Source organism: Nilaparvata lugens, chromosome 10 (assembly GCF_014356525.2).
Source record: "Nilaparvata lugens isolate BPH chromosome 10, ASM1435652v1, whole genome shotgun sequence".
Lineage (NCBI taxonomy): Eukaryota > Metazoa > Arthropoda > Insecta > Hemiptera > Delphacidae > Nilaparvata > Nilaparvata lugens.
Window position 1 is genome coordinate 43,645,429 of NC_052513.1, and position 26,793 is coordinate 43,672,221.

The 26,793-nt window shown below is 33.3% G+C and overlaps 2 long non-coding RNA genes across 3 annotated transcripts; one reads left to right on the forward strand and one right to left on the reverse strand.

Moving 5' to 3' along the window:
• Positions 1 to 1,417: 1,417 nt before the first annotated feature.
• Positions 1,418 to 26,793, forward strand: LOC120353385. Of its 2 annotated transcripts, none has more exons than XR_005572333.1 (5): positions 1,418 to 1,643; positions 8,056 to 8,210; positions 19,135 to 19,215; positions 23,562 to 24,475; positions 26,627 to 26,793. It is a non-coding gene; the product is annotated as an uncharacterized LOC120353385 (long non-coding RNA). The 2 variants fall into 2 exon arrangements; XR_005572332.1 differs by lacking the exon at positions 1,418 to 1,643 and adding an exon at positions 2,488 to 2,736.
• Positions 6,432 to 7,851, reverse strand: LOC120353386. The gene is made up of 3 exons (XR_005572334.1): positions 7,841 to 7,851; positions 7,490 to 7,494; positions 6,432 to 6,793 (listed from the first exon to the last, which is right to left on the reverse strand). It is a non-coding gene; the product is annotated as an uncharacterized LOC120353386 (long non-coding RNA).

Consider the following 26,793-nt stretch of genomic DNA (forward strand, 5'->3'; position numbering starts at 1 on the left):
CCCCAAAGCCTACAAAATGGAAATGATGATAATGTAGTTGATATAGTAGTTTTGTTCAATGATACTGTTTGAAATTAGTATCTATAAAATGAGGTAGACTTCCCAAATTTTCCAATATTTATCATCAAACAAATGGAGCTCTATTTAATTATATTTTTTCTTTGTAATGCTGCTTCTATGTAATGTACTTAATTATCTAGCAGCAAAATGATGAAATATAACTTATTCCTTTTTTAAAATCCATTCTTAATTTCAAGTACAACACTTGATACACATTTATTAGGTAATTAAGCTGGATCTCCACATACCAATGACAGTGAACGTGCCCGGTAGTGAGAATATCATTCCCATAAGTACTAATGGAAATATTCATACTCGCTCGGCCGTGATAGATGTGAATAGTCCAATCATAACTTATGGAAATGATATTCTCACTGTGCCGGTAACTTTCACTGTCACTGATATGTGGGAATCCAGCTTAAATAAATGTTAATTTGTGCCGGTTGTACAAAAGCCGGTTAAAATTTAATCTTGATTAATTCCAAAAGGACCAATCAGAGAAGCCGTCTTTCCAAGAAAGCCTTCGCTGATTGATTCTGTGAATTTAATAACGGTTAAAATTTAACCGACTTTTGTGTAACCGGGGCCTGCTGTGAATAGTAAATAGTGTTTTTTTTTTACATAAATATTGATCTTAATACAGTACTTATTTTGAATCATTTAAACATAAAAATAGCTATGATTCTCATGAATCACATAATCATCCCTATCACATAATGAAAATACATTAACAAGTTGTGTATTATCTTAATAAATAATATTTATATTTTATTCGCCCTGCATCATGGCTGCCGTTGGGATGGTCTATTTTCGCCGGTAACCTTTTTGATTAATATTTAGACTATTTTAAAAATTAATCCACATCCTTAAATCCTGCTTTAAAATGTTTTTAAAACCAATTTTCAATTTTTAAAATGTATACGCATCTCGAATTTGGTTTATTTCAAGTTTTCATGTATTGAATAATTTTGGTATTTTTCGGAAATTTGACTAATATTCATCAATCATCTTTCTGATTAATATTTAGACTATTTTAAAAATTAATCCACATCCTCAAATCCTGCTTTAAAATGTTTTTAACACTAATTTTCAATTTTTAAAATGTATACGCATCTCGAATTGGGTTTATTTCAAGTTTTCACGTATTGAATAATTTTGGTATTGCTCGTGAATTTGACTAATATTTATCAATCATCTTGAAAGCTTCTAGAACCTTCGATTCCTTTGTTCAGTAGTCTGAATTTTTAATTGAGGCCGGCCATTGGTCGAGAAGTCCACTTTACTTTGTGTCGAGCGCTGTGATTGGTTCATTGGTTGAAGAGACCGGCAGGCAAGACTTCTGCTCAGACCTCAGACAAGTTTTAGACATGATAGTTCATGGTGGTTGTTATTTGGTGCTCTATTACTTTTCATCGATTGGTATATTAGGATCTCAACTTATCATTATTGTGTGTGATAATTATAAAGCATTTTTTATGTAGTTATTCGTGAAGTAATAGATTTTTAGGCTATGTGATGGAATTGTGTGAAATTTTAATGTGAAGTGAAAAGTTTAAAACGATGAGCTCCCAAGGCCTTAAGAGGTAGGATCTCGTTTTCATTCATCATAACCCACACTCTCCCAATTATTCTGTGTCAATATTTTTTAGTATTATCATCGATATTGATTGTTGAAAGTCATATCTCACCATTCACTCACCCTATTTTTAATAATCTAGTACCTAGGCTATTGTACGATTTCAGAATGTTTTGACTTGTACAGAGAAAGGCGTGCTGTCTTAGTTCATTTGCATTTGATCTCGATTTTAATAGACTAAATTTTTATCAATAATTTGAATTAAATTTTAATTTGAAATCTTGTTGAGCAAGCTGCAAATAACTAATTCAGTTCAGGACAAATCTCTTCAAAATATCTGAAATCGTACTTTAATCTTTTATTATAAGATAAAATCTAGCATTAATTTCAGGGATTTTAATTGTGAGTTACAGGGATATAGCTTCGTATTCTAGAGGTTTATAATGATTTTTTTTGAGAATTCAGGATTTTTCATGTTATATTTTGTCAGCAACTCAGCATTTCTTGAACATCAATTCTTTTCATTAAATCAATGCTAAAACAGTTTTTGATTTGAGCACAGCAGTGTGACGTAGACAAGCGATCATTTGATTTTGAAGAAACACAGCCACACTGATATTGTTCTTCCTATTAATGCTAATTGAAGTAAATTTGATAAAATCACTGAAATTATGATAATAAAAAGGCATTTTTTTTGTTCATTCATGAATTTTATGAAATATGAAATCAAAGTTTTGATGCTTGAGTCATAAATTGTAGCCGAAATTTAAGAAATATTAGTAAAACATTTCAAATTTAGTTCCGTCATGTTGGCAATCCTTCACCGGTAGTAAGAGTGACTGTGTTCTTTTTCTCTCACTCTGTTCTGTCTTGTTTTGTTTACGGGTATTGGTGTTGAATATTATTAGAGTTTTCTTGCAATGTTAATAGTGCTTCTTCAGTATTCTTGTTCTAAATAACATTCTTAACATAATGAAATAGTTTTTCATCGCTTGAATGTGTTTTGTGCTATTAGCTATTTAACTTGATTACTACTACCTTATTCAAAGTGCTGTTGAACGTAATTCAGACGTTAGCTGAAAATGATATCTACATTTTAGGTAAAGTGAATTATGAAATTACTTGTTATTGTTGATATTAATTACATCTCAGATAGTTTTTATTATCTTGGTATTCTATCCTTGAATTTTGCAAATAATGTCCAATGACAAGTTGAGGTGGATAGGTGACCGTGGTTCTACGCAACAAGTTTATCTACCGTACTTTTTTTCTATCTTTGATTCAAAAGTAATACCTCTTAAATAATTAACTATTGATCAAATTTCAAGTTGGATAAAAAGAGTTGAATTCAATTATTTTATTTTAATTTAATTGATGTTTTTAATATTAAAAAGGTAGGGTAGTAGTCGCCTAGCCTATGAGCAGCAGAGGTTAATCTAACCTCTGAATTGGATCCTTTGCTGTCGTTGGCTGAGCTCGAATGTTTTCAATCTTCATTTTGAAGGCTAAATTTTACCGCACGAGCAAATTCTGTATCTAGCTATTTTTGGAGATGTCTACGGTACTCAATTTTTTTTTTAAGAAAGAAGACAAAAAATTTAAGCTAGGAAGCCCAAATTTGATAAAATAATTTGAATTTGAAAACACCTAAAATGCATTCTGCAGTCAATCGGTGCGATGCAATAGCTGAATTTAAGTTATTATTGGAAGTATCAACTCAATAAGACTGTATTTAGTTGCTTCCAAATTATCATAATTAATGTTCAAATGTACCATTTCTTTTCTTTTCAGTCTTTTTTTGTCCTCTTTCATAAAAAGAGTCGATATCTTCAAAAGTAGCTGAGATACAGAGTTCGCTCGTGTGGTAAAATTTAGCCACATACTATATTTGTATAGTACCATATCATATCCTGAATTTATTGTAGCATACAGTATTATATTCGTACGATTCCGTTTCATATTTTGGATTAATACTGTATTATATTAGGTATATTTTTATGATAATGTATCATATCCTGGAATTATACTGTATCATATCCTGGAATGATACTGCGTCATATCCTGGAATGATACTGTATCATATTATATGTTTATGATACAGTATCATACTCTGGATTTATACTGTATTCTGAACAAACATCACCGACAATATTAACATAATTGAATGAGTGTTAGCGAGTTCTTACTTTTGACACAAGGCCAATGTCGTTGACCGTCAGTGGGTTTGTTTGTCTGTATGTTCGGTAATAACTCTTGAAAGAATAATTGATAAATCATCTTCAAATCTTGAACATGTACTCTTCGAACTTTTTTACTGATCAAGTTCATTGAACAATAAAATTGATGTGTCACTCCTTCATTTTTCAGGAAATGAAAATAATATTGAAAAAAAATTTGTTAGCATTTAGTCAGTTAATTTTAGTTTGCTTCCCGTTGCTAAGTGGATACAGTAGGCTATCATATGTTATATTCGAATGGTGCCATATCATATCATATTTAATAAAACAATATAAAAATCTTGAAGCACCCTTTAGTTTTTAAAAAATACTTAAAAATATAAAGGGTGCTTTAAGATTTTTATATTGTTTTATTAATTTAAAAAGTAGCCCATGTGAATGAAGTGTTCTTATTACATTCGTATGATACCGTATCCTGTCATATTTGTATGATACCGATCATATTGTATGTCACCGTATCATATAATATATATTCATTTATTCATAGACAATAGATAAAAACAACAGGTATTCGCCCAAAACTGCTTCAAACCTTAATTTGGACTACACAGTCTAGAGGTTATGTAAATGATAACTTAATTCACACACTATTTTGAGTCCAAAAAATATGTACTACAATAATTTTGAATTTATCAGATTAATTGATTCCAAAATACAAATCCAAACAAAATCATCCTTCACAATCACAAAAAATATTTAAAATTTCACTTAAATCCACAAATTTTACTTTTGTTAAAATTCTAAACGTCAAAAAACGTATGGAACAGTATCATTATATTCGTACAATACCGTATCATATCCTGGAATTATACTGTATCATATCCTGGAATTATACTGTATCATATCCTGGAATGATACTGTATCATATTATATTCGTGTGATACTGTATCATATTATATTCATATGATACCCTATCATATTATATTCATATGATACCCTATCATATTATATTCGTATGATACCGTATCATATTGTATCTGTATGGTACTCTATCATATTATATTCGTATGATACCGTATCATATTGTATCTGTATGGTACTCTATCATATTATATTCGTGTGATACTGTATCATATTATATTCATATGATACCCTATCATATTATATTCGTATGATACCGTATCATATTCTGGATTGATACTGTATCATATTATATTCGTATGATACCGTATCATATTATGGATTAATACTGTATTATATTAGGTATATTTTTATGATAATGTATCATATCCTGGAATTATACTGTATCATATCCTGGAATGATACTGCATCATATCCTGGAATGATACTGTATCATATTATATGTTTATGATACAGTATCATACTCTGGATTTATACTGTATTCTGAACAAACATCACCGACAATATTAACATAATTGAATGAGTGTTAGCGAGTTCTTACTTTTGACACAAGGCCAATGTCGTTGACCGTCAGTGGGTTTGTTTGTCTGTATGTTCGACAATAACTCTTGAAAGAATAATTGATAAATCATCTTCAAATCTTGAACATGTACTCTTCGAACTTTTTTACTGATCAAGTTCATTGAACAATAAAATTGATGTGTCACTCCTTCATTTTTCAGGAAATGAAAATAATATTGAAAAAAAATTTGTTAGCATTTAGTCATAATTTTAGTTTGCTTCCCGTTGCTAAGTGGATACAGTAGGCTATCATATGTTATATTCGAATGGTGCCATATCATATCATATTTAATAAAACAATATAAAAATCTTGAAGCACCCTTTAGTTTTTAAAAAATACTTTAAAATATAAAGGGTGCTTTAAGATTTTTATATTGTTTTATTAATTTAAAAAGTAGCCCATGTGAATGAAGTGTTCTTATTACATTCGTATGATACCGTATCCTGTCATATTTGTATGATACCGATCATATTGTATGTCACCGTATCATATAATATATATTCATTTATTCATAGACAATAGATAAAAACAACAGGTATTCGCCCAAAACTGCTTCAAACCTTAATTTGGACTACACAGTCTAGAGGTTATGTAAATGATAACTTAATTCACACACTATTTTGAGTCCAAAAAATATGTACTACAATAATTTTGAATTTATCAGATTAATTGATTCCAAAATACAAATCCAAACAAAAATCATCCTTCACAATCACAAAAAATATTTAAAATTTCACTTAAATCCACAAATTTTACTTTTGTTAAAATTCTAAACGTCAAAAAACGTATGGAACAGTATCATTATATTCGAATGATGCCGTATCATCATTATAATTAATCTCCGTAAAGAAAAAAGCTGTCTAATTTTAATAAAAATATTTCTATACATTCACATTTTACTAGACATAGGGATGATATAACTAGACCTACTGTTAGATTGACTAAAACTGAAAAGTCATGAGTACCTACAAATTCGCATGATTTATTTGCTACCAGATAATGTTAAACAGTTAACCATTGAAAACGTTTTGTATTGCTGTTGACAAATGGCTTAAGTCTGAAACTTTCTATATGAGTACCTGAATTATTTCAATGTGTAGCCTATGTGTAAATTTGATCGTTTTTATAGTCTACAGTAGCCTCTCTCTTATCCGGACTCATCGGGACTGAGGCCAGTCCGGATAACGTTTTTCCGGTTAAACCGACGTTCCCTAAAAGTCGTTAAATTGGTACGCATATTTTGTAGTTTATAAGCCAATAATGACTTTTACGTAAAAATAATAAAACTAGACGCTTTATTATGATATCTGTGAACACAAAACACAAGAAAATAGTTAGTTGCTAAGCCTTTTTACACTTTTTCCTGCCAATCCAGTCCGGTTGAACCGATGTGCTGATAATTATTTTCCGGTTAAAGAGATGTCACTTCCGTGGAGTGTAGTACGGTTAAACCGATGTCCGGTTAAAAGGTGTCCGGTTAAGAGAGAGGCTACTGTACTTTGTAATATTTTACCTATTTTTGACGAAGCCTATTGCTTACCTTTTGTAATGTTGTTTTATGGCCAATGAAATTCTTGATTATTATAGCCTATTTGTATGATACCGTATCATATTGTATCTGTATGGTACTCTATCATATTATATTCGTGTGATACTGTATCATATTATAACTTATACTACTTATGATACTGTATCATATTATATTCGTATGATACTGTATCATATTATATTCATATGATACCCTATCATATTATATTCGTATGGTTCCGTATCATATCCTGGATTGATACTGTATCCGGAAAAAATATTTCAAAAATATGAACATAGTGTCATTTTAAGGCCAGAATCTAACCTCTTTTTCCTTTCCTTATACATTTAAACCCCAATGAAGTATTTTAATTAGCGAGGGTGTAGCTGACTAAGACTCCCTGTGTATCAGCATAGATTAAATAAATAATAGGCCTATATTTACTTACTTTTATAGTATCCACCTGCAACGTAAACGCGTTGTTATGAGAATGTACAAACTGAACAGCACAACGTCCCACTTGTTTCAGTTTGTCTGGAATAGGCACTCGCAAATCTGAAATCTCGCAGTTCTGAGGCATTCCCTTAGGTTAGCGTATTGAGTATCAGCATAGAGAAACAATAGCGTAAGTAGATCCCCATGGTACAGGGCGTTTATGTCGCAACTTTTACTGTTATCTGAAACCGATTACTGTTGATTATTGTCGAATTTTACTGGTTTTTTTTGTGAGAGTGTATGAACAGCACAATATGAGAGATTGCCAGTGTCACACAGCTTCACTGGAAAGAATTACATGAACTATGGGCTTGAGATAATAGTAAAAGTTGCGACATAAACGCCCTATACCATGGGATATCTACTTACGCTATTGTTTCTCTATTGTATCAGCCAATCGGAGAGCTCCTTGTCTTGTCTTGTAGTGCCGAATCGTTTGAAAAAACACCTCGTGTGTTCCGGCCCTAAGAAATTTTATAGTTTTACTATAGCGTTCGACTCTTTCAATCTCTGATATTAACTATAATTAAATTAGTTTCTCTCATTTTCATTCACAATTTATTCTTTAGTGAGATCTATCAAAATCATCTAAGATAATCAAATAGATTCAGTGAATATTACTTCCACTTTATTGTTTTCGTCCTCCAAGTTGCTAATCTATTGATAATGATTAGTTTATTTGAAATCTTGAAAATTTCCAAAATTTCAATGCCTCTCAATATTATTCTTTTTTTAGGCATGAACCAGATTGTTAGAGATTGAGATACATGGCAGCATATCTGTGTGCAATACGTCAATCCTGATATGAGTTTGGCATCCTTCAGTCATGATGGACTACGAGTAGTTCTTCAGTTATATACCAGAGCCTTCAAGTGTAGCACCTGACAGCTGGTGAGTCTATATTATATTAAATCTTGTATTATATCTATTTTGACATTTTATTCAGCTCTTTTCAGTTGCGAACATCACTTGTTCAAGACTATAGGTCTTGCAGTCTTTTACCGTAGAGAAAAGATAGCATAAGTGTAGAAGATTGTTTTAATTTTCGGAACAAAATATTTCAAATTGATATTTATTTTACAGTTTTGAGTAGGCCTACTAAGTAGAAGTAATTTTTTTATCAATTCGGATCTTAATCTTTTTAAATTCAAAATTAATTTTTCAAGTGTTCGTGTTTTATTTCAATGTGGAAATAAGTGAAGAATTGGAAAGTTGCACATAACCTTTATTTGGACAATTTATTTTATGAAATTGGGATGAAGAGAAGTTTTGGACTGTGGTCTGTTTCTTTGTCCTTAAGTTGTTTGTAAATGATAAATAAATAAATATTTCATAAGAAGATATCACATAGTATAGGTCGTTTATGTTCCAAATTTCAAGCTGATTTTTTCGTCAACTCAAGCCGATTTCTGTCGACTATACTCCGTACAAAATAACTTCTGACTTGGTGGCATATGCGGAGCAGAGAAATGGAGGGAGATCAGCCAATTACAGTGTTGAATAGAGTCATGGGTGGAAGCGCAGTTAATAATAATAATAATGTCAATTTCTTGGTTAGAGTCAGTTGAGTCAGTGCTCACAGAGAGAACACTTTGTAAGTTCAACATGAGCGCTTGAATACTCATTAGAAATTAGAGCACGCTGGCCTGTTCAAGACGGTAACATCGCCGCCGTAGTTTCCCTACCGCTCTATTCCTTCTCTGCTATGCATGTCCATCCCAAGTCAAAAGTTATTTTGTACGGAGTATACTGTCTATTATTAACACACTTTTTTTAAGTATTTTCTGTTGAAAATGATCGCTAGACGATTGAAAGTACTTCAGTCAGTAAGTAAAAGTTTTTAATTATTTACTTAATAATTGACTGCATGTCGTGTTCAAATACATAAAAAAGTGTGTTAATACAAAGCAGCTCGGAATGGATTAAGAAACCATCACGTCTGTTATTACTTTTTGGGCCAGTGAGTACCGGTTGCACAAGAGCCGGTTAAATTTTAATCGTGATTAATAGAGAGAACCCATCAGAGAAGCCTTCTTTTCGAAAAAATACTTTTCTGATTGGTTCTTGTGAAGTTAATCACGGTTAAAATTTAACCGGCTTTTGTGCTACCGGGCCTGAGAGGGAAGAACGGCACAGTATGAGAGACTACCAGAGTCACATAGCTTCACGATAAAGAACTACTAGGACTATCGGCTTGTGATAGCATTGAAAATTTGAACATAAACGCCCTATACCATGGCATATCTTCTTGTGTATCGCCACACATGGTACAGTATCAACATAAAATGATACAGTATCATCTCAACTTGATACACAATGCCAAAATTTGATACAAAACTTCCAAACTTTGAATGAATTGTACAAACAATGGGATATCTTCTTATGCTATCGTTTCTCCAAGTCAATGTATTGCTCAAAGTATTTTCTCTAGCATATGCTGCTATTGCCAAACTGGATTATATATTATCATAGAGAAACGATAGCGTAAGTAGATATCCCATGGTATAGAGAATTTATGTCGCAATTTTCACTGTTATCTCAAGCCGATTACTATCGATTATTGTAAATTATTAGTGTTTTGTTGGGTTGAGAGTGTAAGAACGGCACAATATTAGAGACTACCAGCGTCACACAGCCTCACGGGAAAGAATTACGTGAACTATCGGCTTGGGATAACAGTAAAAGTTGCGACATAAACGCCCTATACCATGGGATATCTACTTATGCTATCGTTTCTCTATGATATTATGTAGCGCTTATATGCTCGTGTATTGTTTAAAACATGAATTTGAGCAAAGTGGTGTTGATAAAACACTTTCGAAAAACATTCCAGAGGAACAATAGCAACAGTTTATCTATTAATATAGTGAGGTTCACGTTATAATGGTATTATTTGATTAACTTTGGTGTTGCTATCCTTGTCCTTGGACTATCAATGTGTTTTACAACAGTACCTGACTTTACTGTGATATTTCAGTATTTTGATAGACTGAACTCTATTTTATTAAAAACCAATTTTAGTAACTTTTAAACTTTGACGAACCAATTGCTGTATTTGATGGCTTAAAGGCAATAAACATAATTTATCATTAGACAAAGCAGATAGCGCTATCCTTTTCTAGCTTCGCATTGTTGTTAGATCGTTTCTTAACAATGTAGAATTATACGTGATTGACAAAATAATCATGATTCATGAGTTAATCAGATATTGACAATGGTGTAAGAACCGAAACCGGTCTTTCTAACTTTCAATAAATCTGTGGTTTTGACAATTTCTTAGTCTTCTTATTTAAGATTGACAAAAATATTCAATCTCAATTATTAAAATTTATTCTCAAATAATTGAAAAATATTTTCTTTGACGAATAAAATATAATTGATTCTTATTTAAACAAGAATGAAGAGTTGATATTACATCAAATATACCGGTATCAACCATTTTCAATAGAGAATTAGCAACACTGTTTTTGTAGCTTTCTCCACTGCCATTATAACGTGGACCTCACGATACTACATACTTTGTTTCTCAATTCAAATATATACATTTATCATCGGCTACATATCATTACAGAATTCTGTGGCTTGAAAAAAAACAGAAGAAAAAACTTGGAATTAATTTATAATAATTTTAATGAGTTTTACTTCTTACCCATTCCTCTATCTTATTTTATAGATTTGAGTTAAACCCTGAGTGTATATTTTATTTATTAGGCTAATAAATAGTTTTTTCGCCCCACTTGGATGTAATGAGCTGGTTTACGTGCGTCATATGGAGGCCGAAAGTGATTGTTTTCTGACCAGGCCGGTAAAATTTTTACGGCCCTAGGGCTGTAAAATAACCTTGAAGTCAGCTGATTCTGATTTGATGTGAACGTGTTTACAAAATAGTTTATGAAACGGAATCAGTTTATGCTTCTAGAATTGAATAAAGTTTTTGCAATAAGATACTATCATTTTATTTGGATGAATGAAATACAAATGAGATATTATAAACTATTCAAATTCAATTTTCAGAGTATAATAGAATCTAACCTCATCCCTCCTAGTAAAGCGTTTATCACGGAACATGGTGGATAAACGGAATCATTTTATGCTTCTAGAATTCAATGAAGTATTCTGTAATAATATACTATCATTTTATTTAAATGAATAAAATACAGATAAGATATATATTATAAACTATTCAAATAATTCGATTTTCATAGAAGGATAGAACTTCTAACCTAAACTTCCATTGACATTCAGATCACATCAGATTGGCCGAATTTCAAGTGTGCTAAAACAGCTGATCAAAAACTTTTTCAAGTGTGATAAACCAGCTGATCAAAAACTTTTTCAAGTGTGATAAACCAGCTGATCAAAAACTTTTCATTATTTGTGTTTATCATTCAATAATTAAAACATTTATAATAATATCATCTTATTGTCATTTGAAGAATAAAAAGTATAAACTCAACCTCTTACATAATTGAACATAATCTTTTAGGTTATTTAGACAAATCAGAATAAAAAATAAAAATACTTGGACAATTTCTTGATATTCAGATTTGCTAGAGCTATGACCTTCCACTTTTGCTTTCGGAAGTGCTTATAATAGACAATGAGAATAATTATTATTCTCATATAAATATATTGTTTATTTTTCTGTGTGGCGAAAAATTACGTTCTCACCATGGGCAAAAATGTTTTTCCGGCTCTCAATCTTTTCTAGTCCTCGGACTTGAAAACCGATTTCGAGCCAGAAAAGTCTCATTTTCGGCCCTAGGTGCGAAATATACTATTTCAGACCAAGCTATTTTACTCTGCTATTTTCCGCAGTTTTTCCGCTATTTTTTCACCAAAAACATCTGTGGGCCGACAGAGCTATTTTCACTATTATTATGATCATCTGGCTTGCAGTTGCTGAATTTTTCAATCGTTCTGTATTTTGAATTTGTTGATCCCAGCTATTGATAGCATAAATATGGCGGCACACCATTCAGCCGTTATCCTTGACTTTGAAACTCCTGAGAGGCCAAAAAACGTTCTTCCGAGTACGTTTGACAATTGGAAAAATAATTTCAATTATTTCTGAGAAACTTTCTCGCTTTCACCACCTACTTATCTTTTGAAACAAAAAAGTTTCCAGCATGTCGAAAATTTCATGTTTTCTGCTCGACATTGACGAACATAATTATTAATTGAAAAATAACTATGGGTCGGATAAAAATGATCCTGACACCAATAGAAAGGAGACAGTCTCCCCGTTCATTTGATATTAAATTATCAGTTGCACTGATTCCAAAATGTTTAAGTATTACATTTCTTTTTCATTTTTTGAGCAAACGCGAGCCAAATTATTTATTTCAAGACGTTGAATCCCAATCTGAAATTAGAATTCTCCTATCTCCATTTTTACGTGATTTAGGTTTTTGATGAGAGATCTTTATTGAAAACGTTCGCTTGGATGGCTGGAGAAAATCGCTCCCAGAGCGATTCGAAATCATCTGCATGCGAGCAGAGTTTTCTTGGAACGTCGGCTGGCAGATACACAGATGTCGGTGTGAACACTCGCATTGTTTAAGCCGGCGACAGATCTTTTTCGAAATCATTCATTTGATTTTGATTTCATTCGAAATCATCTGCATGTGAGCAGAGTTTTCTTTGAACGTCGGCTCACAGATTACTGTGTGAACACCCACATTTTGAATGAAAAAGACTAAGAAATTGTCAAAAAATCACAGATTTATTGATACTTAGAAAGACCGGTTTCGGTTATTACACCAATTGATTGTTTATAAGAGATTGACAATGGTGTAATAACCGAAACCGGTCTTTCTAAGTATCAATAAATCTGTGTTTTTTTGACAATTTCTTAGTCTTTTTCATTCAATATGAATAATTACCACAATATCAACTTCTTAACTACACAAAAAGTGAAAAAAAACACCCACAGTGTTTAATCCGGCGACAGATCTTTTTAAATATTAATACACAGACTCTGCAGAGCTGCAGATTTTGGTCTGAACATTACTTAAATTGGTGAATTACGCTCAAATACTCATAAATCAATGATATTTAATAACGATCATTGAATTGTAGGTTCGTTTCTATTATTGTTTTGAATAATAGCCATTTATAAATAAGTTGAATAGATTAAATAGTTAGACATGTCACCTATCTTGCTTTATAATACTTTGGAAACTATTTCATATTTTATAATAATTGATTCTCCAGTGAACAGGTATGTCTATAGATTGATGATGGCTTAACAAACGATACTAGTATTTAACGGTTAAATAATTCAGCTAACAAGTGGTTGTCATAATTCATATAATTTTTATTACATTCAGATGAAATGATTGATGGATATATAGCTTTGATTTAGTCTTGAAGTTCAGTCATTTGCTTTCATATAAACTTCTATGTACAGTAGTTTACAACGCTCAAGCATCAAGCTCATCAAAATTATTGATTTATTAAATTTATGAATACAATTTTTAGTCAAAATGTTGGACTGTATACAATATTAATGCAGTTTGCTAGAATATAAAGTTTTGTCTTGTAATTCTTACAAATAATTTTCTCTGGTTTTTTGTACAAATTGTTCAGTAGAGAAATTTGAATTTTCTACAAAATTTAGCCTCAAGTTGCTATCTGACTTATCCAGTCGTAGGCAAGGCTGCTCAAAAGCCGGTTAAATTTTAACCGTGATTAATTCCACGAGAACCAATCAGAGAAGGTGTTTTTGGAAAGACGTCTTTCCGTCTTGAAATAATTTTTCATCAATCAGAATTTCTGTTTTAGTTGAACTTAGTTCGAGTATTAACAGTCTTCAGTTCTTAAAGTTTAAACAGCAAAGACGTCTTTCCAAAAACGCTGATCTCAACGCAATCTCTGATTGGTTCTCGTAATTTCACAATCTAAAATTTAACCGGCTTTTGTGCAACCGGCACTAATCTGATTGCCTCTTGGACTCTTATTACTCTGAATTAGTAATGTGTTGATTACTTAGTGAATTTGTTTACCAACTACTAGCCTATCTTGTCTGTATTTCATATTGGGGTTGAGTTAATAATCGCTGTAAAAAATAATAGGATTATTTTTGTGCTGGTGAAATTACTTTTTCACATCCTGATCTTCAAGCAGGCTTGAAATCATTTTTTATCAATCAGAAAATTTCTGTTCTACAGTAGTTGAATTTAGTTTAAGTTTTTACAGTCATCAGTTCTTCAAAGTTTAAACAGAAAACTGTCTATTCAATCTGTTTCTGTTTAATCAGTTTTATAGAATGTATTTTTTATCAATGTATACTATTTTTTATTCGTGAAACTCCATTTTTTAAAAATTTTATTTGCTAATTACATGCTTGCAAAGTGAGTGCTTCAAAACCTGAAAAATATGGTGATTCTAACTGCATTGTGATTAGGCTCTTGAGTTAAAGGTATATTTTATGATGTAGCGAAATTTTATTCATAGAAAAGCATAAGCTCAATATTTTAGAAGTATAAGCAAATGCTCAACTTCATTCATATGGCCCAATTTTTTAAATGAATATTGAAACTTTTATCGATTAGGTTCGGACTTCTTGCAATGTGTCAGTAATAAATAATGTTGAAGGTAGAATTATGACGTCACAGGACGTCAACTCATGAAAACACTCTATTATTGGTCAATTTAAAGCAGTTTTTGTTGAGAATTCATAAATTCCCTCTAGTGCGGTGAATAGCTCGTTTATTGTGCATGCGAGAGGGAAAAGAGAATTTCCCATCTCCCCACTCGGTCTCAACATGTCGGAGGTTTGATTGAATAGTTTTTTGTTATCAAGTATCTCGATTTTTTACTTGTATTTCTTTCAAATCGCTTTTATGATTCTTGGGAATTGGTTTAAAAATTCTAGAATAATTAGGGGATTTGTTTTTGAATAAGGGATAGGATCTCGGATGAGGGGAATATTTATCTGGTAGTGAAAGTAATGTTGGGCTGATTTGAAGAATTTGGAAGGAGATTTGCGTGCGACATATTGAAATTGGTAGAACCTTCTAGAAGGAGAATGATGCAAAGCCAAGTTTGTTGCAAGTTGCAGCAAGTCAGTCAGTCACAGACTCACAGTCAGTCTACAGTCTCATTATTGTTCTGAATAGTGCTAGTGGTGGTCCCTTGTGATTGTATTATTACTTTTCAATCAATAATATCGCAATTATCCGGTGTATTATCGTAAATATGCCGATTAAATACTCCTTTTTATGCATTTTATTACGGGGTTATGAAATTATTGGCTGTGTTGTGTTAGTGTGTGAAGTGGAATGTGGTTTTCGGTTCATGTTCGTCAAAGAGGTAGGAATTGTATTCCAATAATCATTATAAATTCATCATTCATAATAAAAATTTCTTGTTATAAACCTTTTTTAGAAGGCATTTCGTTTCATTGCCCATACATTTTTAAGGTTTAATTAGTAGTAGGCCTAATTTTAAGATGTTCGATCTCAGAATACTGCAACCTTGAAAAGAAAAGGCGTATTGAACTCACGTATTGGAAGTTATAAGCTAATATTTTATTAAAGTTTAAGAGCAAAGTACCTAGTTTGATTTAGTAGTTGATTTTAGAGATGTGTCGTTCGGTCATGACCCGTTCAAATTGAACAAAACAGTCAGGTGAACAAGTGATCCAGATCTCATTAATTCAAAATATCTGTTCATTTCAGACCCGTTGAGAGATGAGAAGACTCGTTTTTTTTTATTTAAGATGGCATATTGTAGATTGTTGAGGTTTTTTTTGTTTGCTTGTTTTTATAAGAAAGCTGACCGGTTCAATTGAACGGGTCGCGGCATTGAACGATACCGATTGACCGGGATCAGTAAAGTGATCCGAACTTTTCATTCTTATCACTCACTAGTGAGTATCGAATGAAAACATAAGTATCGATACCAATAATTCTTGGTATCGAAAGAAAAGTATCGATATAAGTCGATATAGGAAAAACTACCTGTGTCTGTGTTTGTTTCTTTTCGTTCTAACCTGTTCTTTCGTGTTGACGTGATTCGTTTTTTTCTTGCATAGTCTTTTTCCTTTCAAATTCATTCAGTTCAGCAAACATTAAAATTACATCGAATACCATTCTAACAGTAATTTTGATAAAAGTGAAATTACTAGTGAGCTCAATCTATCTATTGTGATGGTGCTAGCGAGTGTCTGACAGTTGATCAGTTGTGTTATGACTTGTGAGGTTAACTTCAATTTTGTTGTTAGCAGTTTTGTCGTTTTTGATTTTTTTTTTTTGCTCTTACATTTCTTTCAGACTATGAATTGAAACCAATACGTTGCATTATTCAGATTGTTTTGCAGGATTTTTATATGTGATTTGAACTACTTAAACTTAATGCTCAATTTTTAATAAGCTCTATGTGCCGACTAGTCTTCATTTCAAGATTTTGTACAGTTTTAATGTAGGAATATCAAATAAAAAATCGGTTTATTAATGATTTCATTGGTTTTGAAATGCTATTAAGTTGATTTACTACAGTACAATTAACTAGGTCAACGTTTAACCTCTAACCTAAGTTTGTATCTTAATAGCCTATTACATTTTCCAATATGTATTTGATGTGGAGTTAAGATGGAAGTCTTTATTTTGAGTTTTTTATTCAATAATAATTTTTTTGACGGTCTTTTTTTTGTTGTTTGTAATTCGCCAGACGAGTTTTTCGTTCTTGATGTTTCAGTTTATTATCAAGTTTCAATCTTTGTTCGGTTTATTAGATGCATTATATTTTATGCGTCCTGTAATAGTGGTTCTGCTATCGTTTGAATTTCATGAAACTTTGTGATGTCGAATATCCTTGAGGTTATATGCTGTTTTCACAGTTTTATCCAAGGTTTCTGTCGATATGAAATAATATTGCAAATTTGAGGTGATATAGATCGACTTTATTATTTATTTATCAGTAAATAAGAGTTAATATTTTGTTCATTTGCGCTAATGCAATTAGATTACGGTAATCTACCGCTTAAAAGTTATGGATGGATGATAAGGCTATGTCTGACTCGGCTTGATTAATTATTTGTAGGCTTTTGTCATAGAAATATTTTCCGATAAATAGGTATTTGCAGTCTGTTTTTATTCAATAACACTGATGAATTCAGTATCTCTTGCATGATTCTGCTGCTCTGATAGAATTTTAGTTGGTTTTATTGTGTACCAGGGTTTTTCAACGCCTTCCAATGCAAGCATTGGCAACCCGCAACACTGATATAGTTCGTGTACCTATTTCTACATTCTTCACAAATTTCTACTGGTGTAGTGAGGTCCACGTTATAATGGCAGCATTTGATCAACATTGGTGTTGCTATCCTTGTCTATCATTCGACAAAGCTGATAGCTCTATCCTTTTCCAGCTCCGCTGCGTTGCCACAACGTTTTTTTAACAATTTAGAAATTAATAAATTGGAAAAATATTTAATTTCGATTATGAAAATGCATAATTTAATTTTGAAAATATTTTTTCTTGATGAACAAAATATTTATTTTGAACAAAAATGAACAGTTAATATTAGGTTACATCATATTCCAGTATCATCTTTCTTTTATAGAAAAGGCAAAGAATCGGCATCGCTGTACTGCTAGCTAACTTTCTCTACTGCCATTATAACGTGGACCTCACCATAGTCTTCGACGCTTATGTATCACCATGACCACCTTAAAACTTGAGGTGCCGGTTGCACAACAGCCGGTTAAATTTTAACCGTGATTAATTGATTAACACGAGAACCAATCTGAGGAGCCGTCTTTTCAAAAACGCCTTCTCCGATTGATTTCGTGGAATTAATCACGGCTAAAATTTAACCGGCTGTTATGCAACCGGGCCTAAGTTGGTCATGATACCACCCTCATTAAAATTTTCAAAATTAATTTTATTTCATGCCTCAATGATTGATTTCTACTTGTAGTTCACGACGAAATGGACCCTAAGGCTCAACTCACACTTACGCGACTCAGGTCGAGAAGAGACTCGACTCTAGTCGAGTGCATGTGTTTCCAAATGGTGACACTCAGACCAGTCGATTCTAGTCTTCGCGACTGTCACCATTTGAAAACACATGCTCTCGACTAGAGTCGATTCTCTTCTCGACCTGAGCCGCGTAAGTGTGAGTTAAGTCTAACCGCCATTTGAAAACCAGGGGCCATCTCGTTATGTGCTACATATAAGGCTAGACACACACACACACCAGATGGTCAAGACAAGACAAGACATGATCAGACACAATACTTCACATGGTTGCTTATGAAGACATGTCGAATTGCAATGACTAAAGTGCGAGATAAATTACTTTTAACACGGCTCTATCTCGAAGACGGAGAGGTCCGATGCTCTATCCTCCACTAATCACTCCCACTACCTAGCAGCATTCTCCTTTTTTTGTGTCTGAGTGAGAGAGCTTTGTAACGCGACGCGGCAACACTCCCCTCCACTGGCAATGTTCCAAGTAGTGTACTGGTCAGCTGGTATATTGGTTTGTGTATGTTACAGAGATGTTTTCATCACAAGAACATGAAGCAAAATGACATGGCGCATCCAATTGTGCGCAGGATGTCTGTCTGTGTCTATGCTACAAACTGTGGAGGGAGAAATGGGTTTCTCCTCTTCATTTTAAAATTAATTTATCTCGCACTTTAATCAGTGTGTGTTGCGTCACAAGCAGCTATGTGAAGTATTGTGTCTGATCATGTCTTGTCTTGTCTTGACTAACTGGTGTGTGCCTAGCCTAAGCTAGCTGAATTTGAAATCTGATTATAAATTATCCAAAGTAAATGTGTTCTCTTGTGTTATGTTGTAGGGTGGAGAGAGCAGTTTTGTGTGGTCTGCTTAGAAGTGCATTGATGCTGGAGTTGCAGCTTGCCTACAGCACTTTCTAAAGGTACTTACTTTTGCTCAGCTTCACTTTCTTACCTTCAAAACTAACCTATACTCCGTACAAAATTACTTTAGACTTGGAGGAATTTGCGGCGCAGATAAATGGAGGGAGATCAACCAATTACAGTGATGGATAGAGTCATAGGTGGAAGCGCGGTTGCCAATTTGTCGAATAGACTCAGTCGACTGAGCGCTTCCAGAGAGGAAACCGTATGCGTATCATGAGCGTTTTAATACTCACTGGAAATTAAAGAACGCTGGCCGGTTCAAAACGGCTCCATAGCCGCCGTTGTATCCCTGCCGCTGTATGATGCCTTCTCTGCTGTACATGTCCATCCCAAGTAAGATGTAATTTTGTACCGAGTATACGTGGCTAGTCTGCTGTAGAAGGCGGTGGTAACAGAAAATTGGCAACTCTATAATTATATTATTTTCCTACAGTTACGTTGAAAAGTGGCCATTGCTGCACTGATTACAGAACGCAAAGAATCACTTTTCCGCTCTAGTGCGGGAAAAATTTTTCTGCACTCCAGATTTGCAACATGGCAACGCAAAATACTTAGTAGGTTATATGGAGCAACAGTGCAGCAAAATCAAAATGAAGTTGGTAACAGTGACTGCTGTGGCTGCTATAGTGAGCAGAGGTGCAACGAAGCACAACGCGCAAATTATTACTATTATATATTATAACCAAGGACAACATTTTTATTCAATTTGACAATAAATTAAGGTTTTTATCAATAATAAAATTACACAGAAAGACATTTGATGCATTTCAGGCAATTTTACCCATAATTACCCACTTATCATATTCAATGGTAACTGTAGGAAAAACTTAATGTGAAAATGTTAAAAACTTAATGTACGCAAAGCTCCTGTGCTGCACTCAAGAAACCATTCCGCCCTCGCCTACGGCTCGGGCGTAAACGTTTCTTTCGGTGCAGCAAACTGTCACTTTGCGCACTAGTTGCACAAATAACTATTTCACTGACTTTATAACTTAAATCTCATTACAGTGGTTATCGCGCTCATTACACTATAGTGAGGTCCACCTTATAATGGCAGTGAAGAAAGTTAAGGAGAACATTGTTGCCGATTCTCTGCCTTGCCACTGACTTCTATAGATGATAGTCGATACCTGTAGGCTACATCTGATGTAATATTAGCTGTTAATTCTTGTTTGAAATAATCAATTATATTTTATTCAAGAAAATATATTTTTCAATTATTCAATAATACATCATTTTCATAATTTATTGTGATTAAATATTCTGTTAATTATGTTTTTTCATCGTTGGGTTATTAAAGGTACGAGCGATCATTGCACTATAGTGGAATCCACGTTATAATGGCAGTGTAAAAAGATAGGAGATCTACGTTGCCGATCCTCTGTCTAGTCAATGCCTTCTATAGACGGTAGCTGATACAGGTTAATTGATGTAATATTAACTGTTCATTCTCATTGAAAATAATCAATTATGCTTTATTATGCAAGAAATTATATTTTTGAATAATTTAATAATGAATTTGCATAATTAAGATAAAATATTTTGTTAATTAATTATTGATTCTACATTGTTGAAAGACGATCTGGCAACAGAGCAAAGTGAGAAAGAGATAGCGCTATCCACTCTGTTGAATGATAGACAAGAAATAGCAATACCATTGCAAATCAAACACTGCCATTATAACGTGGACTTCACTATAGAGACACCACACATTTAGTTCCCGGCTGGTGTCTCCCAGCTCGGTCACTATTGGGATGCCAATGGTGTCTCACTGGTGTCCTAATGTAATACGGGCCTTAGTTAGACCCGCCGCAAAGTAGACCCACGAAAAGCAACCCACGACGTGGGATGTTTTGTAAACCATTGCTATAAAATTATTCATAATCAATCAGCTGACAAGTGGATTATTCATTGCATGTATTATTATCAATATCGGGGCACCAATCTTCGCTCGTTATTTTTATTTATTGATGAACAGAACACAATTCTCTAAAATGATCGTGTTCATATTTCGGCTATATGTCACAGCTGGCTATATGTCATCTTATAAATTTCGGGGATGCGATATTTTGATTTTTCACATACTCACTCGCTCACTCACTTTTTTAATATCCACAGCTGTTTCAGCCAAGGATGAATTATCATTCTAATGTCGTTCAACGAGTTTTCCCAAGGATGAGACCTAGTGCAATCGAATCTTTATATCATAAACCTACTATGTTCCAAATTTCGTGAAAATCGTTAGAGCCGTTTTCGAGATCCGTTAAACATAAATAACCAGATATAAAAAATAACCAGATTTATAAATACAGAAATTGCTCGCTTAATATAATAGGATTACACAGATATGTCTGGAAAAGCCTAGCAATGGTTTACAAAACATCCCACGGCGTGGGTTGCTTTTCGTGGATTAGCGTGGGTCTACTTTGCGGCGGGCCTTAGACCTGCTATTTATAATAAATACTTGTAAATGGAATTTTATTGTCAAGATACAAAAATAATTGAGGGTTACTCAACTCATCGCTGAGTGACAGTGAGCTAACCAAGAGTAGTCTTTTTTCCTTGGGGCTACTCTTGAATATAAATAAAAATAGAAATCCAAATACCCATTTTACTTTCCTTGCCCTATTACCATAGGTAAGGAAAGTATTGCTTTCCGAAGAAAATTAAGGTACCCCGATTTCTAAATTTCTATACGTTTCAAGGTCACCTGAATCCAAAAAACTGGTTTTTGGGTATTGGTCTGTATGTGTGTGTGTGTGTGTGTGTGTATATGAGTGTATGTGCGTCTGTGTACACGATATCTCATCTCCCAATTAACGGAATGACTTGAAATTTGGAACTTAAGGTCCTTAGTCTATAAGGATCCGACACGAACAATTTCGATCAAATGCAATTCAAGATGGCGGCTAAAATGGCGAAAATGTTGTCAAAAACAGGGTTTTTCGTGATTTTCTCAAAAACGGCTCCAACGATTTTAATAAAATTCATACCTAAAATAGTCATCGATAAGCTCTATCAACTGCCACAAGTCCCATATCTGTAAAAATTTCAAGAGCTCCGCCCCATCAATGCAGATAGATTCCCAATTATCAGGCTTCAGATACAATTGAAACAAAAAAAATCAAGAGGAGTAGATTGAGCATGAAAATCTCTACAATTAATGTTCAGTAACATTTTCACCTAAATTTGAAAATAAGCTTTAAATTCGAGAAAATGTGATTATTCAATTGCAAATTAATGTTGATTCTATTAAATTATTCACTATGAAGAGATAGCAGACCTCATGTGTGTCTCCAGCGTTATAATTGCCCTGTCACCAGCTGGCTCAAATCTTTGAATAGTAGACTTGAGATGCGCGGGAACACTAGCGTCAGGTGATCAATTTTCATAACGGCAAGGAAAGTTGTGTGAGTGCGCCACACCAGATTTTTAAAATAGTTTACTCATAACATGTTTCCGGCTATATGATGTCGTTATCAAGTAATTGGAAAAATGAAATCAATCACTTGATAGTAGCATCATGTAGCCGGAACATGTTGTTAGTAAACTATTTTAAAAGAGGTACTTAGATTTCTATTTTTATTTATTACCATGAGTAGTATGGGTTAAAGTGATTTTGTTTTTAGATGGAAATAAACTGGAAATTGCATTTGTTCAAATGCTAATTAATGAATAATTATTATTAAACGAAAATCCCAATTACATTCTGTAAATCACCCCGAAGACTTCTGCTACTGCAAATATTGACAACAGGGTAAACAGCTAGATGTTTCCATCTATAGTGAGGTCCAGGTTATAATGGCAGTGTAGGAAGATAGGAGAAAAGGGTTGCCAGATCTCAGCCTTGCCACCCAAACAGCTGATACTGGTATATCTGATCAATTTTAACTGTTCATTATTGTTGAAAATAGTTAATCGCATTTTATTTGTCAAGAAAATATATTTTTTAAAGATGTAATAATAAATTTTCATGATTGAGATAAAATATTATGCCAATTAGTTGAATTTCTACATTGTTGATAAACGATGTGGCAACATCGCAATGCGTGAAAGAGATAACGCAATATTCTTTGTTGAACGATAGACGAGGATAGCAACACCATTGTAAATCACACACTGCCATTATAACGTGGACCTCATTATAGACAATATTTGCAGTAGCAGAAGACTTCAGGGTGATTTACAACAACATTCAATTGGGATTTTCGATTTCAATTATAATGTTTTATTTTTGATAAAACAATTATGATATTGTTTTAGTTTTTCTCAACGTCAGTTTGCACTAATTATTTGTAGTGTGATTTTCAAGTAGTAGGCTAACATGCTTTTTTCTTTTCAGTGTATTCAAATCTTGGAAGCTGGTTACCATGCAGAGCTAGGAATGTTACTATAGTTGGCCAAACGAAAATGGGTCCCTCAAGGTCAAAGCTTGCTCTTGACACCACCACCCGTCTCTACCGACACTGTTGCCACTTTGTACTAAGGGTGGCTAGTAAGAGAGAAAGTGAATGTGTGTGTGAGAGAGGGTGTGATAGTGAAGTAGACTATTGTTATTGTGGGGAGTATTGTTTGTCTTCTCTGTCCAAAGCCTGGATGAAGTGTGATGGGAATCAAATTCATGCAAATTGAAAAATGCTGAGTGAAGTGGGCACTACTAGAATATTGACTAAAATAAATAAAATTACATCACTTCACTTCCAATTGATGATTATAAAAGTCTTCATGTAACTTTTATGAAGTAATAGCTCAGTTTATAAATAGTTGCATTTATAAAGAAAAATCTAATCATCATTATAAAATTGGATTTCTTGATGTCATGATTCAAGAAAGAGTTATACATTATACATAACAATATTCTTTCCTTCATTTCATGATGTTGAAGAATATAGCGGATGATGGGAGGAGGTAACGGGGGATGTTATTGATCTAACTTCAAAGAATGACACAATAGAACTTTTGAACCTGACGTGCTCAAAAGAATTTGTGACTGGTAGTGACGGAAAAGAGGAAGAGGGAAGGTATGAGAAGGAAAGAACGATGTTCAGGGTGTAGAAATATAGTCAATGCATATAGACTGGTCGAGTGAGGGGTGGCCACCAGTGGCAACATTGCAGTGGCCTTGAGAGACCCATTTTCGCTTGGTCAACTATAGCCTACTTTGAGGGTCAACTTCTCCGATTATCATGGCGGTAGATTATCATCTGTCACCAATGAGGGAAGATAACTTCATTTTTTGTAGTCACAGGACTTGAGGTTAGTTGGCTACTTTCATCACTGTTTGGATTGTGCCGTGGATTTGAAAATTCTTTGATCTTGTTCTGTAAAACTTGCATGTTTGAAACTAATATAAAATAAAAATAGGATGTTTGAAATTAATTGCATGATTGAGTTAGCATGAAAGTATTCGGTATTCTAGATTGCTTACTTGTATGGGAGAGGTGTTCGCTTTTAACAGTTTTAAATTGTCTGTTTTTGAAAAAGGTCTATAGTCGTGTGCACGTTGTAATGGCAGTGTTTAATTAGCAATGGTATTGCTATCCTTGCCTATCATTCAACAAAGCGGATAGCTCTATCTCTTTCTTGCTTTGCTCTGTTGCCAAATCGTCTTTTAACAATGTAGAATTCATAATTAACATCCTTGCCTATCATTCAACAAAGCGGATAGCTCTATCTCTTTCTTGCTTTGCTCTGTTGCCAAATCGTCTTTTAACAATGTAGAATTAATAATTAACAAAATATTTCATCTTAATATTATGAAAATTCATTATGAGTTATTGAGAAATATAATTTCTTGCTTAATAAAATATAATTGATTATTTTAAACGAGAATGAACCGTTAATGTTACATCAATAAACCTGTATCAGCTACCGTCCATAGAAGGCATTTCACAAGCGAACAAGTTACAAATTGATACATGAAATAAACTACTGACGTTTTACAATTAAGCCAACGAGATTATCCTTAGTGAGGTCCACGTTATAATGACAGTGTTTGATCAAAATTGGTGTTGCTACCTTGTCTATCATTCGATAAAGCTGATAGCTCTCTCCTTTTCCAGCTCCGCAAAGTTGCCACAACGTTTTTTTTTAAATTTAGAAATTAATTAATTTAAAAAATATTTAGGCCCGGTTGCACAAAAGCCGGTTAAATTTTAACTGATTAACTTCACGATATCCAATCAGGGAAGGCGTTTTTGAGAAGATGGCTTCTCTGATTGGTTCTCGTGGAATTAATGACGGTTAAAATTTAACCGGCTTTTGTGCAACCGACACTTAATGTCGATTAAGAAAATGCATAATTTAATCATTGAGAATTTGTTTTCTTGATGAACAAAATATAATATTATCTTGAACAGCAATGAACAGTTAATATTACATCAGATATACCAGAATCATCTTTCCTCTATAGAAAAAGCAAAAAATCGGCGCTATTGTTCTCTACCTCCACCAGACCTTTTTTCAACAATGTATGAATATAGTTAATTGTCTATTATTCAACAAAGCGGATAGCTCTATCTCTTTCTTGCACTGCTCTCTGTTGCCAAATCGTCTTTTAACAGTGTAGAATTAATAATTAACAAAATTTTTAATCTTAACCATGAAAATTCATTATAAAATTATTGAAAAATATAATTTCTTGCTTAATAAATTATAATTGATTACTTAAAACGAAAATGAACAGTTAATATTACATCAATAAACCTTATCAGCTACCGTCTATAGAAGGCGGTAAGACAGAATATCGGCAACGTTTTTCTGCTATCTTTCTCCACTGCCATTATAACGTGGACCTCACTATACCTGGAGGGACGTGAGCAGATAGTGTTAAGTCTCAAGTTAGATAAGAGAGCTGTGGGGTTACCCAGGGCTCTGTTCTGGAGCCTCTCTTGTTTCCGATTATAATTAATTATGTTGCCCACTATAACGTGGACCTCACTATAGTGTCTAATTTCTTGTAAATAACTTTCTTTTCTTGTTAACTTCTCACCATTGAGTCTTTTTTGTTGATTGTCTTCTCGGCTGTCTTCTTCCACTTTCATATCTTGCTTACAAGACTGCTTTGCCCTTCAAACGTCTGCTTCATATTGTCTTCAGGCCTATTCATCAAAAGCTGTGCTGCCGTTTCTAGCTTTGTTCTGTTATCCAGTCACTTTTCGACTGTGAATTTTCTCTCCTGTTGTGACTCTTGCTTGCTTGCTTGTCTTGGTTTGCATATCAGTTCTTTAAGAGGAGCCCTATGACTTCAACATTCATTTTATTCTTATTTTTCTTCACCAAGTCTCGTGGTTATGTGCATGGGAGAGAGCATGAGTTGGCAGAGCATGTTCGAGCATGGTTTTCTGATTGGCAACAAGTTGACGATTCAACCATGATCGTAAACGTCGTCCCTTTGATGTGTTACAGGAACGCGAGTTGGCAGTCACATTAACTCTGGCATTCGAAAACATTGATCCTATTCTTCATTTTATGTTATTTCATCAAATTATTCGTTCTTTTATGATTTCTTCGTTCATCTTAATATTTTATGTTTTACTCATTAGTAATAATATAGTTTTATGTTTTTAATATCA